The sequence below is a fragment of the Eucalyptus grandis genome, chromosome 8 (genome assembly GCF_016545825.1).
Source record: "Eucalyptus grandis isolate ANBG69807.140 chromosome 8, ASM1654582v1, whole genome shotgun sequence".
Classification (NCBI taxonomy): domain Eukaryota; kingdom Viridiplantae; phylum Streptophyta; class Magnoliopsida; order Myrtales; family Myrtaceae; genus Eucalyptus; species Eucalyptus grandis.
The window spans coordinates 72,638,839-72,655,346 of record NC_052619.1 but is presented as its reverse complement, the minus strand read 5'-3'; the positions used below and the strand labels follow the sequence as shown (position 1 = coordinate 72,655,346).

The 16,508-nt window shown below is 41.8% G+C and overlaps 1 long non-coding RNA gene across 1 annotated transcript; it reads left to right on the top strand.

The window, feature by feature from the left end:
* The first annotated feature begins 1,906 nt into the window (after positions 1-1,906).
* LOC108956546 lies at positions 1,907-4,411 on the top strand. Its single transcript, XR_005545665.1, has 2 exons — positions 1,907-2,160; positions 3,747-4,411. It is a non-coding gene; the product is annotated as an uncharacterized LOC108956546 (long non-coding RNA).
* The last annotated feature ends 12,097 nt before the right edge of the window (positions 4,412-16,508 follow it).

Genomic DNA, 16,508 nt, shown 5'->3' with positions numbered 1-16,508 from the left:
CTGGGAAAAAAATTTCTCTTCCTCACACTATTCTGTTTCACATGTATAGAGTAGTGGTGAAGGACAAGGGCCAACTTCCTTATCCAGGTCTTGTGTCAAAGATATTCAGACATTTGAATATTCAGCCTCCACAAATTCTCTGTGTTCGACCCTGTGACAAAATGGTGGTAGGACTGAAAATGGTGTCCAAAATGCGTCTGAAAGATCTCGACAAGGCGTTGGAGAAATTTAAGGAGAAAGCCCCTGTCAAATCTCATCAAGTCTCTTCTGCAACGAAAAGAAAAGGGAAGGAGCCCATGGTTACTCCATCCAAAAAGAGAAAAGCTCTCATTACTGATGAAGATGATGAGGATGACCTCACAATTTCTGCTATAGCATTAAAGAAGCTGAGTCGTTCTGTTCCTGAATCAGTAGAACGACAGGAGAAAGAAGCAGAGGAGAGAGTAGAACAGGAGAAAAAAGCAGAGGAGAGAGAAGAACAGGAGAAAGAAGAAAATACAAAAGCAGAGGAGAGAGAAGCAGAGGAGAAAGAAGCTGAAGGAAAAGAAACTGACGAGGAAAGGTTTGAAGAAGAAAAAGAAGGAGAGCATGAGGAAAACTCTTCTCCACCTGAAGCCATGGAGACAAGGGGAGATAGTGAAAACAGAGGAATGTCCTCATATCCTGTTAACAGTGAAGGAGTCAGTCGCTCTCCAGCGAGATCCGAAAGACATTCATGCCTCTCAATTTCCCGAGGAGGGACATGGTGCTTCATCGCCAAATCTGCATGATTATGCTGATATACCATCGTCTGCCTTTACTCCATCAGATCGTGCCGAAGCCAGTACGCAAACTGATAACTCAGTAGATTTTCGCAGAATCATTGATGTTCTTTTGGAATTGTGGGGTTAGATATATGCTTTGGAAAGCGAAGTTCAGAACTTGAAGAATGCAGGACAAGCTTCTTCCGTTTCATTGTCTGATCGGATCCAAGCTCTTGCTCTTCGATTCAAGCCAATGCTAAAAGTGAAGAGGTGGATCATCTAAAGGAAGATCTAAAAAAGCTGGAAGGCATCATCCAGTCCATGTGACATCCTGAAATTCGACCCCGTTTCGAAAAAATGAAATGTGCATTTCGTCGACGTGCCTATGGTCCTTTTTCTCTGAGCTGATCACTCACGAGTTAACTAACCTATTGGGTGAAGCTGTTAAGGGATATATCCATGGTAAAATCCCTAAAAGCTACCTAATTGGTTGGATTGGATTAAAATCACGTCCGGTCGATTTTAACCATGGAATTTGATTTGGTTTCGAGAATCGAATATTCGAGAGTGTCACAATTCATTTTTAGGACCGTCTCATCGTCAATCAATTTATTGCCGAGTCCGAAATTTCATTAAAGAAATTGTCGGAAGAAAATTGAAGCCCGAAAGAAATTAGAATGGGAAAGAGAAAAGAAAATCAAATAAGAAAAGTATTGTTGTTTATTTTTCTTTATTTTCTCTCTCTCTCCCTTCTCTTTTCTTTTCTCTCTTTTCTCTCTCTCTTCTCTCTCCTCTCCCCTCCCCCTCATGCGAATTCCTTTCCCCCCTTTCCACCGAAGTGTGGGCTGTCACCCACTTGCCTTTCCCCTCTCCTTTTGACCATTCAAACCCACCTTTTCTCTCTCTTATCTCTTCTTCTCTCTCCTCTCTCTTCTCCCCCTCTCCCTCGTAACCGACTTATTCTTCTTCCTTCTTGTCTGTGCGAACCAGCGAACCAGAAATGGGAGAAGCCGAGACAGCAGCCAGCCGCTGCCGTCATCGCCCGTGCACCGCCTCGCTCGTCGCCAGGTCGTCGTCCTGCCGCCCGCGCTCCGCCAGCCCTCGTTTCCTCGCGCTCGGGCCTCCCCGTGCGTCCCTCGCCCGTTCGTCTCGTCCGCCCACCGTGAGTGGCCGAGCAAGCCGCCGGAGCCGCCGTGTGGCCTCACCGGACCGCCTCTTGCTTTCCCCACCCCTCTCCGCCTCTAACCATCTCTGTTTTCCTTTGTTTCGCAGCTAATCCAGCAACCCACGAAGTGGGTTTTCAGCCGGCTCTTGGGCCGTTTTGGGCCGTTTCCGGGCCCCGAACCCGAGCCGTGCTTTGGGAACAATCGTTCCTCGCGTCGCCGCCGTCGGATTGATCCGATTTGCGCGCGATTTGGTGAGTAATCTCACTAATCTTGGATTAGTTGGCTAATTATGCTTAAGGTTGGTTTAGTTTTAATTAATTATGTTTAGGTTGTTAGATTAGAATAAATTAGCAATTATTAGTCAATTGTGATGCGATTTAGATAAATTGATTGCGCAATTAGCAAGAAGATGTGGTCTACTATTTATTGGAAGTATCTCGGTAATTTTCTGACCCCTAATCGGGCTTCAATTTGGCAATTCGGGCCTAAGTGGGATTTTTGGCATTTAAATATTATTTTTCGGAATTAAATTAATTAATTATTTATTTTCCGAAAATTCAATGAGATTGTCCGGAACCGGAAAATTATGTTGATGACCGTGGTGAAGTCCGTTTATTTAGTTGGGCTTTAATTTGAGCTAAATTGGATTTATTGAAATTAATTATTAATTTTCGAAATTAATTAATTAATTAATCATTTTTCCGGAAATTAGACCGGGATAGCCAGTGATCGGAATTTCGTGCTGATTGCAATGGTGTGGTTAATTTCTGCAATTGAATGTTAAATTATGCAAATTGAGTGTTGATTTGACTTTTGGTATTTAATTCCAAAAATTGTGAATTTCCAATATTTATTCAGAAAATCCCAAGTGTCGGGTTTTGACACCGAAAATGGTTTTTAGTACTATATGAAATAGTGGGATTTCAAAAAGGATGAATATCAACTTTTCTGGATCAAGTTGATCGTGTACCCACACACGAGTAATTTCATGTGAATTTCTAATACGAAGAAAAAGGCCAGGCTCACCATTTTAATTGAAGCATTTGAGTGCAATGCACGGTGTCCTGGGCCATGTTTGAGTGATCGTGTGATGGTTATGAGAAATCGTCCCGGGCTGTTGAGCTGGACGTTATCCCTATGTGGGATACCCCCTAGACAACGGGAAGCCGGTCGCAGTTGATTATGGACCCTATGCTCCTTCGGGAATGCCGTCGACGTAGTGACGAAGCCGTGCTCCAAGGGGGGAGACGATGCTCCTTCGGGAATGCCGTCGACGTAATGACGAAGCCGCGCTCCATGGGGGGAGGCAATGCCTGGCAATGCCAGAAGACCGCCGAACTAAGAGTAGGCCGTGCTATATGCCGAGATCAAATCTAAGAATGCATGATTAATTGAGTATGAGAATCGGGAGTATACTATATCAGCCTACGGGCGATATATCAGTTTAGAGTGAGCAGTCCTGGACTATGGTCGGACTTATAAATAGTATTGAATGTGCCGACCAAGCATGGGTCGTGGCGTCATGTAATCGACTAGGTCGATTGATCATTGCTTTGATATGAGGTTATGAATTGATTGATTGAATGGAAATGACCATGGGTGGTCTCGTTGTCATGTAATCGACTAAGTCGATTTGATCGATGTTTCGATCGGTGATATGATTGCTTGGGTGCCTATTATGAATTGTACTGACTTACAGGTGGGATATGAGGCCAAGGTAAGTCCCCTCACCTGTGCATGTTTAGGCAGCCTATAGTATAATGGTTTACTAATCGGGCTTAGTGGGGTAGAACTTGCTGAGACCTAGTCTCATCCCGGTTATGGGATATCATTTCAGGCCCTTAGGATGGCAGGACCTCCACCTCCTCGTCCTCGTATGCATTATGGTGTTCCGGAGCAAATTTCTGAGTTTGAGACCCATTTCCACGTCCACCCTCACCCGGAAGGATTGGTATACGTTTTAGTCCAGTCGACCATCTGGGTCAATGTGGGGAAGGAAGACCAGAGGCCCCACAAGTATCGGTCTTGGTACCGTGATTACTTTGATGGGCGCAGAGAAGGTCCTATCCCAGAAGAGGATGTGCCATTTGATGTGATGGAGAAGGCATTTGGAGAAGGAACAGCCGACCGAGTGAATGGATCGGTAGTGGATGTGAGGGACCAGCAGCAGGAAGTGGAAACTCCGGAGGAGGAAGAAGATTAGGGAGCAGCTGAGGAGATGCCGGAAGATGAGCCGGTGTCGGAAGCCGAGGATGAAGCTGAAGAAGGGAATGATGATTTGGAGGAGAATGATCTTAGTGAAGAGGAGTCAGAGGAGGATCAAGATGATCCTGAGTATGACCCAGATGAGGATTGAAATCCCATCTTTTGGTGAACCCTTTGTATATGTGTAGATAGAGTGAGGTTAATAGGTTGTGAATATTTTGTGAAGTGTTATGTTTAATGCCATGTATAAAAGTTTGGTTATAGATTTCAATATGAAAAATATAGCCTACTTTTCTATCCCATCGTTTTATTGTCTGGGGATTTTAACTGCTTCCGCATGTGCTTAATAAATGAAAGGGTCGGCGATACTAGTCCTGGGATATCGCATTATAAAATCGACCAAGTGGAGAAGGATGTGTGCGTGCCCGAAGATCGGGGCGTGACACTATTGATATCTTATAAATAGCTTTACTCTCATGAAAGACTAACCTATTTTCTGTGGTTGCAGATTCTAGTGTTATCATTAAGCTATTAATCTTTATGAGATATCCATATTTGCTTGAGTAATGTTTTGCAGGTCAAAGTTATTCAAATCTGCAGGAAAGTTTTGTCACCATCAAAAATGGGGAGATTGTTGGAGAAATCTTTCTGGAATATTTTGAAGCTGACAAAACGTTTCTATCGATGCAGTCTGAAGATTTGTAGACTCGCTATTAAAGTCTGAAGACCTCCGGACTGCCAGACTTAAGACTCAAAATCTATTCTGATTGACAGTTTCTAATCCGTTGAAGAAAGGCTATGCAGAACTGAGTGCTTCACTAAGGATTTGGCCTTATCGACTGGAGAATATCTCTTGGCTGGATAAGACATAACGGATTCCTTTATTCAAATCAAAGATCCGATGATTGACGAAGTATTCCTGGAAGGTTCTACTTATGGAAACCAAGATCCTGATTGTATGGGCGAGCATGATTGATGGGCTATCGACATGTTCATTTAATAGCTCGAATAATCTTCCTAATTGATTCTGTCCAACGGGAGGATTGGAAGAATTCCTTTGGTAAGTGCCAACGGGTATGATGGTACAAAGGAGTATAAAAGGAAGACGTTCCAGTTGTTCGAGGAGTGCACGATAGAAGAATTCCAAAGTCTGAAGCTCTTTGATTCTTAGTCAATTCATTTGCTGAGCGAAATCTTGTACACAAAAGAGAGTCTATACTTTGAGAGACCTTGAGGAAGTGTGATAGAATATCTACACTATGGAAGCAAGGGAAAGCAGTGCTGTAATATCTCTTTTGTTCATACTGAAATCCAGCTAGTAGGCTGTCAGTGCAGAAGAGTGGACGTAGGCTTGGAATAAGCCGAACCACTATAAACCTTGTGTTCAATCTTCTCTTCCTTACTCTCCGCTTTACTTTGATCATAGTTCTATTTGTTAACTAAAGGAGAGCTTCCTTTCTGTTGTTAGTCCAGTATTGCTTTCATATCTCGAGAAATTATTAAAACACCAATTCACCCCCCTCTAGGTGCTATTACTAGCTATATTAATGACACTGCTCACTATAGAAGAAGAGAAACCAAAATAGGAGAAGAGAGAAGTGTGGTTTTGAACCATAGAGATTCTCAACTTCGTAAAGACTCAAGCTCCACCCAAGAAACCTCCAAGTACTAATTTGTCATTCGTAGATGTCAAGGTTAGGAACACATAACTTTATACCTTGGTTGAATGAGGGCGGTCTAACATGTTCTTGTTGAGCGAAGCTACGAAGAGTTTGGGATTTTAAGTGGAGCCAACTGGACATCGATTTAAAGAGGTCAACTCGGATGGTGTACCAACTATTGGCATTGCTGGAAACACGAAACTACACATTGATGACTGGAAGGGAAAATTCAAAATTGAGGTAATCCCCTTGATGAATATGATCTTATCTTGGTTCGGAATTCTTTCATAGTGCGAATGCCATGATCGACATGAGAAACAAGTCAATCATTATCACTAACCCAAAATGGCCATCGGTGTTACCAATGATATTTGGGTTGACAAAGATCAAGAGCATCTCCATAATACAACTATGGATTGAGAAGCTCATAGTTGAGTCGAGAATGAAGCCACGACCTTTAGAGGAGCCAAAGGTGGATTTGGGGCAACCTACGCCAGCTCCAACTCTATCCATCCTCAAGTAATTTACAAGTTGAGACAAGAAGATAGTTTAACTCATTTACACCCTTATTTCAAGCATAACAAAAAATAGGGACACAATAATATTCCCTTGATATGCACAGAAATGCCCTAAGACGGAACCAGAGCACCGAAGCCCCAAAAGGAAAGAGACCTAAACACCCAGTGTGAGAAGACCTACAAAATCTTACGCGACACTCTCAAACTATAATGCCCATCATTATGCAATAAACTGATTAAATAACCGGCTTTTAGCTCGTTAGTTGCAACAATAGAGTGCAATGTCAACAAGCAATGCAGCGTGGCTCACAGCAAACTTCCTCAATTGCACATCCAGCAGGACAATGACTCTAAAGGATCAAAGACTTACAATATGAAACGCGAGCCACATTACCGCACATTTCGTCGTACTGCAGACACAAACAGTAACAGAACCATAGCGAAGCATGAAGTAGAGTTCGCGAAGCTTATAGAGAAGCACGATAGAGGGATCTGCACCAGCAGAGATGAAACATTCATGTAAGCGAGACATATACGCCAGTAGAGATCTGTGTCGTTTTTCTACATATCAGCTTAGTTGACATTTCTCTTTTTTTGTTCTTCTTCCTCCTTTTACCCCCGCCATTGAGGGACAATGTTCATCGGCTTCTTCGCATGGACTCGCTGGGCCACAGTTCACCGACGCTCATCCATGGCCACCCAGACCTCCTACGCCACACCACGAGCTCTGACAAACCCTCCGTGACTGTGGGCAGTCATCGAAATCATTGTCGGCAATCTTTGCCAAGACCCCCATTTCCAGTTCCAGTTTTTCAAGCTTCAAGATGGCACCTTCGTTGGCCATTACCTTTGTAGATCCATTTTGTGCCCGGGCGACAACAAAATGAGCCCAAGCTCTCTCTCTCCCCCCAATGGTCGACCTCCATTAATAGGACTACTTGAAATTTCCTCCTCCTTTTTCACACCTTTAGCTTATGCAACACCTCCTAGACAATGAACTTGTTGTCTTGAATTTAATGGCTGCAAATGCAAGCGCTTTGCTCTTGGGAGATAGATTAGGGAGCCAGAGTTACAATCCATTAGGCATTACCTTTGCAATGATTTTATAGTTGAAATTACAAAGGCTAAGCCACCTATATTAAGTGATGTTTTTTGGGTTATTTACTTTTGGAATTAGAACCATATAGGTCTCATTGATCTGAGGGTCGAAAATACCTTGTTTGAAGAATGTGTCAACCATCTTGAAAATGTCTTCCTAGAAAAAAAAAAACCATTGGCTTTAGTAGAATAATCCATTTAGCCCATCTAGCCCTAAGGCTTTCTAGCTTCCATTTTGAACACTATTTTTTTAATTTCTTCTCTGGAAACTAGCTTGATCAAAGACTCATTCATATCATCATTTACCACTTGTGTGCGTTGGTCTAATATTGGCTAGTAGTCTCTATAACCCATCGAAGTAGATAATGAAATATAGAAAGCTCTGATGTGTTGTTTGATGTTTGATGGGTTTTAGCTCCAATGCTAGTCATCAAGTTGTAACATGGAGATCTTGTTTCATTGTCTTCTCTGTATTGTTGTGGTATGAAAAAATTTGTGTTTTGATCTCTCCATTTCATCCAATTTATTTTGCATCGCATGAACCAAAACATTTCTTTTTGCCGTCATAAGTTTTCAATCTATTTTACAATTTTTATGTATTCCTCACTATTTGGTCCATCTTCTACACAGTTGAAAAGCTCAGTAAGTATAATGGATCTGCCTCAATGCATTTTGGAATTTGTCCCTACTCCATTTTCCCATTGCTGCTTCCACCTATTTTGTCTTGGCTTTAATATTCAAGTAATTGAAGCTCTCATTCTCCTAAGCTCTGCATATTACTTCTATACATTTGTGTTTTCTAACCAGTAGCCCTCAAACTTGAAAATTTTCTTTCTTCTCACCCCATTAGAGTCCAAGGAAAGTAGGATTGGGCAATGATTTGACCTTATTGCTGGTAATGCAAAAGCCTCTACATTTGGGAAGAGAACTCTCCACTATAGGTTACATATGGCCCTATCCAATCTCTTTTTCACTAACTCATCTCATTCCCTATTGTTTGTCCATGTATAAGTGCATCATTTACTCTCAATATCCATGCGTAAGCATGTATTTCAAAAGTTTCTAGAATGCCACAGTCCTATATTGGCTTGCTTCTCGCCTTCCAATCTTTTCCCATCGGTACAATACTTCATTGGAATCTCCTATGCAAAGCCATGGGAGAGTATTGGACGAAATAATAGAGCAAGTAGTCTGCCATAATTGTAATCTTTCCTAGTAGTTTGTAGGGGCATGAAGAAAAGATATCCTCATTAGGTATCTACTATTAAGGTCCTTGCAAGTGACGTCTATTAACTCCCCAGAACTAGATTTCACTTCTACCTTCACCTCCTCATTCCATAAAAGTGCTAGTCTCCTTGCAATTCCAATAGGATCAATGATAATTGAATATGTAAATTTCAATTACTATTTTATGCGAGTCACCATGTTGATTTTATTCTTGATTTCCATAAGAAAAACTAAGTCATGCCTATCTAGAGCCACTAAGGCTTAAAGAAATTGGACTGTCAATGGTGTACCCAACCCATGACAATTCCAACTCAATAACTTCATGTATGCTTGGGTGGCTTATTAAGGCTAGCCACCAAAGCCCGTTCTTGTTCCCTTTCCCACACTTGGATTGGAGTATCTAGTAGATGCTCCTCATCAAGGTAACTGATGATTCCCTCTTCTCATAAGGTTGGATATACTTCTGTTTTTTGGCTACTGGAATTTTGTGTCATGCTTTTTCCTTCTTCAGCAGTTTTGGATACTGCAATAGGCTTGTTGAGTCGAGTGGTAAAACTTGCATTTGTTGTGTTCTCTTTCCCCGGCTTGTGGACATGTTTGATGCCATATTATCCTCTTCCACGATGTCATTTTCTACATTGTGTGGGATAATTGCCATCTCACTCGACGCTACATTTTCCTTCCTTGTAGTGACATAACATAAAGTGTTGGTGAGGTTGGCATTGTCTTCCCTTCTTCAAAACATGATTCTAATATCCATAAAAAAAAAAAAAAAAAACTTTCCAAAACAGGCTTGGTTCCCTCACTTCTACCTTGAGCCACGAACCATACGTTCTAGGTTGATCTTGGGCTAGGCCAGTTTCTTTGGAAGAAATCTCTTGACAATAGTTAGCACGCCCACATGAGTAGTAAAAATGTGGAATTCTCTCTCACATTTAAAGTCTAACCACCATTTTTTATCTCCCATGCTAATAATTGTGCCAATTTTTAGTGTGTTCGTCAAATTTAAATGCACTTTCACCTTTTTAGCTTTACTCGAGTTGTTGTTTTTTGCTTCAATTTTTACTTCTTCTAACTTGCCTAATTTTTCTGCTATTTGCCACATAGAGGCTTCATTAATACGAGTTCAAGGAAGCCCAATGATTTGTACCTAGAAAGTGTGATGCGTGGACTTTTTTTTTTTTTTTTTTTGGTGAAAGGTAAGAATTATATTGAGGAAAGGCCAATGTACAAAAGATCACGGCTCCAAAACTTACACTCAAGATGAGAGAATCAAAGTGAGTGGAAGGATGCCGGGATGTAAAACAAACAAGACGTGGCAAGGAAACATAAGGCCACACAAACTACAAAAGACAAGCACAGCAAAGCAGCCGAGAGCCAAAAGGCAAAAACCACCACAAAGGAGGAGAACCACGACTTTCATAGCAAGTAGCAGCACCCCTCCAGCAAGGCAGGAAAGAACCAACAAAACGAACTCCCTCCCGGGACAAGGCAGCGAATGTAATTAGCAATCGGCACTCAAACAGCCGGATGGAGGTCCCCAGAAAAGAAAATAATGGGATCAAGATCCCAAGAGCATTGTAGCCTTCTATTTCTAAGGGAGTCCTCCATATTCCTGAAGGAGACAGCCTTGTCTTTCACAACTCTGAGAAGATGCTTCTTCATGGCTAGTACAGAAACCGGTTCCCCCTTAAGAGAATGTTGTTCTTGTTCTTCCAAATGATATGGCAAATTGCACCGAAGGAAAAACGTGAATACACTTATAAAACCCCTTGCCCGAAAGCAGAGAAATGGCCCATCTTAGGATGTCCTCCCAAGACCCATTATGCCAAGGAAGATTACATCTAGTAGCCCAAAAGAAAGCAAGACTAGCAGTAATATGACAACCAAAAAAGAGATGATCAATAGTGTTTGGCGTATCATTGCAAAAGGGGTAAGAAGCAGCATCAATTCTACCATAAGATAACATAAGAGATTAGGTAGGCAGCCTGTGCTTGGTAATGAGTCAAAGGTTGAGTTGATATTGAGGCAGGATAGCATTGTTCCAGATGAAAGAATGCCAATTGACTCGGCTCATCTTACATCGTATGGCCTCCCAAGCCGAAGCAACAGAGAACATGCCCGACGACTCCCCTCTCCAACAAAAATGGTCTTGGGTCCGAGTGAGGGAGGGAAGAGGTGATCCCCAAGTCTCAATCACCGACCTGATTGCCTGGCCATATTAGAAAAAATGTCAGCTACCGAAGCTTGCCTAGAGAGCCCGGAGCTATAGATGAGCGCATATGAGAAAAATAAGTTCAAATGCCCCCTTGGGTGCCAGTTATCAAACCAGAGTGACATAGAAAGGCCATTCCCTATCCTCCATGAGTAGCTGTCGCGACCAATTTTTCGGGTGAACCACCTAAAATTTGGCTAATGGATTATTAAGCTTAGACTTAACTTGGGCTCTCCCAAGCCCATACCAATTCGCAACTTATGTTCAAATTCTTAATATGCAGATAGATTTTATCTTGGAGTCGCCACTAATCTATTTTTGGTGAGTCAATTAGAAACCCAAGTAAAGTAACGGGAGTTTTACTTTACTCCTGCGAACCAGATATTATGGGTACGGGGACTTGGTTACACTAGATTTCTCTAATACCCTTTCGGTATCATTCTTTTATTTTGAAAAATGTTTTTTGTAGGCAGTTTAAATTGATTTTAAATCTAATTCCCTAACATGTGAGGTAATTATGCGAGTGCGTAATCCATCAATTTAACACCCAGATAAACAATGAATAAAATGCAAAACTTACCTCAAAACAATGAAAGCAAGCAACTGCAATGTTAATTCAAAATCAACATCAACAACCCCACATATGATTTCTAATTAACACGCAATTCCTTTTTTTTTTTTGTATTTTCACTTGATTAATGGAAATTATATAATATGCAATGCAATATGACATAATTCTACTGACATGCAATTTCTAATTAAATGGACCTAGCAACAGTCACTAAATGGCATGCATTTCATGAATCTAATCCTAATGACATGCACATGACATTTTTATTTTATTTTCTTTCTTTTTTTTAAAGAATGCAAGCTATCCTAAATATTGAAGCTAATTTATTCTAAGACATTTTCTGTATTTTTTATGAAATTCGAAACTAGAAAAATGTGAAAATTATCTAATTAGATGAAGATCCTATTAAATTTGTATTAGGAATTAGGTTGAACTAAATCTTAATTTAAACTAAAATATTATCTTAACCCAAATAATCCTAAAATGCAATCTATTCAAGAAAATACCTAAACTTATAATAAATTAATAAAAGTATTATCTAAAACTAAACTAAGTGCAGTTTTACCCTATCATGCAATGATATACAAAACATGCCCTAATTCTACATGACAAATGCATGATGATTTTTTTGTTGTTTTTCCTTTTTTTTTTTTTCTTTGTTTTTCATTTCGAAATTAATAATTGCCAAATAATTAAACATGCATTCCAAGTTTAAAAAAAAAAAAAATAGCAACCTAAATAAATTGATTTGACTTCTTCTTTTTTTTTAAATTCGAAATAATAAAACTCCTATCCTAAACATTTTAGATAACCCTAAACCATGCAATATTCTAATTCAAACATATTTCAAAATAAACAAAGCAATCGAGATAAGCCAAACCAAAGATATCATACATCGTTCAGATCAAGGGATAGTATTTCGCTAGTAAAATCAATAAATTGATCTTAAGCCTTAAAGATCAAAATATCAATTTTATTCCCGCTTAATTAATTATTTCATCTAAAGCCTTATAGATGAAATAAAAAATTCAAGTGCGGTTGCGAATCAGGTGGCACGTCATAATTTCTAAATATGCATGGGGAAACATTTCAGCTAAAGAAAAACAAGAAATAAATAAAATATAGATAAAATGAATCTGCATAAAAAAATAAAGTAAATCTACCTAATTTGATTTTTTTTCTTTTTTCTTCCAAAACAAAGCTTGGCAACTAGTTCGGAGCTTTGGTGCTGGAAGTCGGGTGCTGGTGCAGACGCGAGTAAGGCGAGTAGCGGTAGCGTGGGCACGAAGCTAGCTGTCGGGCACCGAGGAGAGGCGAGTAGCGACGATGTGGGCTCTAGCGGCATCGGGTCGCGACAGGGACAATGGCACGGCAGCAACTGAGCGTCGAGTGGAGACGAGCAGGGGCGCCAAGACTCCTGGTGCTGCAGATTGGCGATGGTAGAGGCAGAGCAAAGGCATTCGAGTTGCAGCTGCTGTGCTCGAGTTGCAGCGGGCGTCACTCAAGAATGGAGCTGCAGGGTGTCGAATCTCGGCGACCAGTCCTGGGTCGCGGGCAGAGGCATTGCAGAGGGGCTTCATCACGGTGTCTAGGCTCCAGTGCAGATGCGGATGAGGCAAGCAACAGCAGTGTGGGCGTAGGGCTGGCTGTCGGGCACCGGGCGGAGGCGAACGGCGGTGGTGCGGGCTCCGGTGGCATTGGGTCACAGCAGGGACAGTGGCGCGGTGTCGCGGGCGACACAGCGAGATCGACGGGCAGCGTCGCAGGCGGAACAGGAGGCGACGGCTCAACATGGGTTCGCAGGTGGAGGCTTGGAGCGGCAATCTGGTGTCACGGGTGTGGCGTAGACGGAGGCAAGCAGACCAGTGAAGTGGCGAGGCGCAGTGGTATCCGACGTCGCAATGCTGGCACAACGGCCGGCGTGGGCAGGTGAGTCCACACGAAGAAGACGACACTGTAGCCCTTTTTTTTCTTTTTATTCTCTCTCTCTCTCTCTCTCTCTCTCTCTCTCTCTCTCTCTCTCTCTCTCTCTCTCTCTCTCTCTCACATCACTCCGTACGCTCTCTCCCTCTCTCCTGCTTATCGATCACTTCTGTTCTTTGCACCACAACAACTCCTTATCTAAGAACAAGTTCTAGATGTGTTTGAGCATAGCCGTCTTATTACATTCGCGAAGTCTTCGAATACCAAGTCCTCCCTCGGCTTTAGGGAGGCAAACCTCTTCCCAGGAGATCTTTGCTCCCCCTCTACCCAACTCAGGGCCTTTCCACAGAAACTGTCTGAGAATACACTCAATCTGGTCCAACATTGACACAAAAAGTATAAAGACACTCGCCCAATAGGCCTGAATGGCATGAAGAGCTAACTTGATCAGTTGAAGGTGCCCAACAAAAGAAATGAACCGATGGGTCCAGGATTGCACCCTTGCTGTGATGCGTCTAACAAGAGCAGCACAGTTCGACTTGCCCAACCTTACCGTGATAATCGGTACACCCAGGTAGCGGACCGGCAAGTTTCCTTCAAGAAAACCAAGCTCCAGCAGGATTTGATTCTTTAGGGAATGTGACCCTCCAGAGAGGAATACCTCACTTTTCCTTGAGTTCGGTTGCAAGCCACTCCACGAAGAGAATGTTTCCTTCAAGAAAACCAAGCTCCGATGTGATGCGTGGATTCATAACAATGTTATGAAATATTTGGGTTTCCTTCTACAGAACAAGAAGATTGATGGCAAATGTCCAAGGTCCCATCTCTAATACTCTTCTTTTATCCTCAACAAAACTGAAAATGAATTGCTCACATTTTACCGAATCTAGTTTCCATGCTTTTCTAATCGTAATTAGAAATGCTTGAAAATTGATATTGGGTTTATAACAAAGTTTTCCATAGAGTATTAGTTCATTTTCCTATTTCTCTTCTTCAAGGATTTTTGTTGCCACCTTTGTGATATCCTCTTCAAACCACAGATCGCTCATTTTCCTGCACAAAGTCACCAACCTTAGATGGTTCTCGAAAGCCCTTGCCATTTGTAGCCTACTGTGATCTAGTTGCTTGAGGGGGTAGATGTGAGGAAGAAGGGCCATAAGCTTCTAGGTTATGGAGTGAACGGAGCTCTTAAGAAATCGTAGTTCGTTGCAATTAGGGTTTTTGGTTTAGATGGTTTTTTGGGATAGTTGTGTAAAGGTGTGCCTGTATGGGTTTCTAGGTTCAAGTTTGAGTGGAAGGGTGGTTTCCAATATTCCTATTTTTTCATTTTTTCTTTAGGGGGGAGAGAATAGAGATGGTGGATTCAATGCTAAGGAGGGCATTACCAATAGATTCCAACTGGAGAAAGCTAAATCCCCAATTGGAGAAGGTGAGATTAGCGCTGCCATGGGAGGGGAAATCCAGTTTTGAGTTTCTAGGGTTTGAAAGAGGAGAATTATCGCCTCGAGGATTGAGAGAAATTGACACTAGGGGCGTGTTTAGTAACGCTTTTGTTTCCGAGAACAATTTCTGATTATAAATTATTATTTTTTATTATGTTCTCAAGAACAATTTCTAAGCAAAAGAACATGTTTGGAAATTGAAAAAAAAAAAATTGATTCTAGAATAGAATTGCATTTGATATCGTGCTCAAAATTTCTACTCCAAATTATTTTCTTTTAATTTTTAAATAATTTTTTCTTCTTTTCTTTTTTCTTTTCTTTCCCTTCTTCTTCTTCTTCAATTCCGCCGGTCGCCGGTGTTGGGATGACCGGCCCAAACAAGGGCCAGAGACCTCACCGAAGCGTTGCCGGCTCTCGTCGACTGAGCCTCGCCAGAAGCTAGGCGAGGCTCGGCTTAGCCTAGCCTTGACAGGGCTAGTTGAGCCTTGCCGGTGGCCAAGCGAGCCTCGCCCGGCCTCGATGAGGCCCGCCTAGCCACCGACGAGGCTCAGCCTCGCTAGTGGCTAGGTTGCCCTACGGCGAGCTCGCTAAACCGGTCACTGGCAATCAACGGCAGTGGGCAACGGCGACGAACGGAAAATGGCAACCACGGCGGTGGATGAAGAAGAAGAAAATGGAAGAAGAACAAGAAAAAAGAAAATATGGGCTTGATTCTAGAATTATTCCCGAGAATAAGAATCAATCTTTTTTTTATTCTTAATTATGTTCTAAATCTACTTCTAGGAACAAAAAAAATAGAAATTTGTTCCCGGGAACAAAAATTTTACCAAACACAATTCTATTCCAAAACTACTCCCGTGAACAAAAGAATTGAAATTTTTACTATTTGGCCGGTTACCAAATAGGCTCTAAGTAAGAGGAAATCCTCCTCTTCTCGTACTTTGGTTGCAAGCTTAATATGGGAAAAAAAAAAAAAAGACCATATCTTTCATGCAAAATTACAACTGGCCTTCACTTTGGAAAGGTCTCGTATAAAGCCGCGTGTCAATGCAACTCAATCTTCTGAAATAAAATAAAAGAGTGTCGGACACCTGGAGTATCAAAACTTGGCACGGATGGACAGTTAAGTACCAAAAGTTAGGAAAGTGACACTTAAGTGCCAAAATCGGAGCAAAATGGATCACTTAAGTGCCAATCCCGCCAAAATGCTGACGTGGCGATTTTCCGGTGAAATAAGTGTAAAACAGCGTCGTCCTGCAGGTATGCCTTCCCACAGTGGGCGAACAACCCGTTCAAGCCCTTCAGGGATAGTCTTTTAATAGAAAACCACTATGCCCTTTAGTTCAGAGCCTAGAGACACTCAGAGATGCCAGGATGATAACGTTTCTAATCTACCCGAGCTGCATTTTTCAGAGGATCCTACCAGGCTGGAGAAGAAGAAGAGTTTAGAAAGCCATAGATAGTTTTTCACAAAACACTCACTTTACTCAAGGGACTCTGCCCAACACATTATACCCTCATTGCCTTATATAAACAATAAGAGGTCTCACACAAGCAAGGACCAAGCTCACGGGTCCGGAGACAAACAGAGGCACCGGAAACTTTCGGTAAGTAATTATTCGCACGGCTATGAACAGTGACAGTGAATAGTGATTTCCCTAGCCTACTATTGCATTAAAAGTGAACAGTAACTTGCTACACTGAACTTGTACGGACAGTGGATTTGTTCGGCGGTCTCG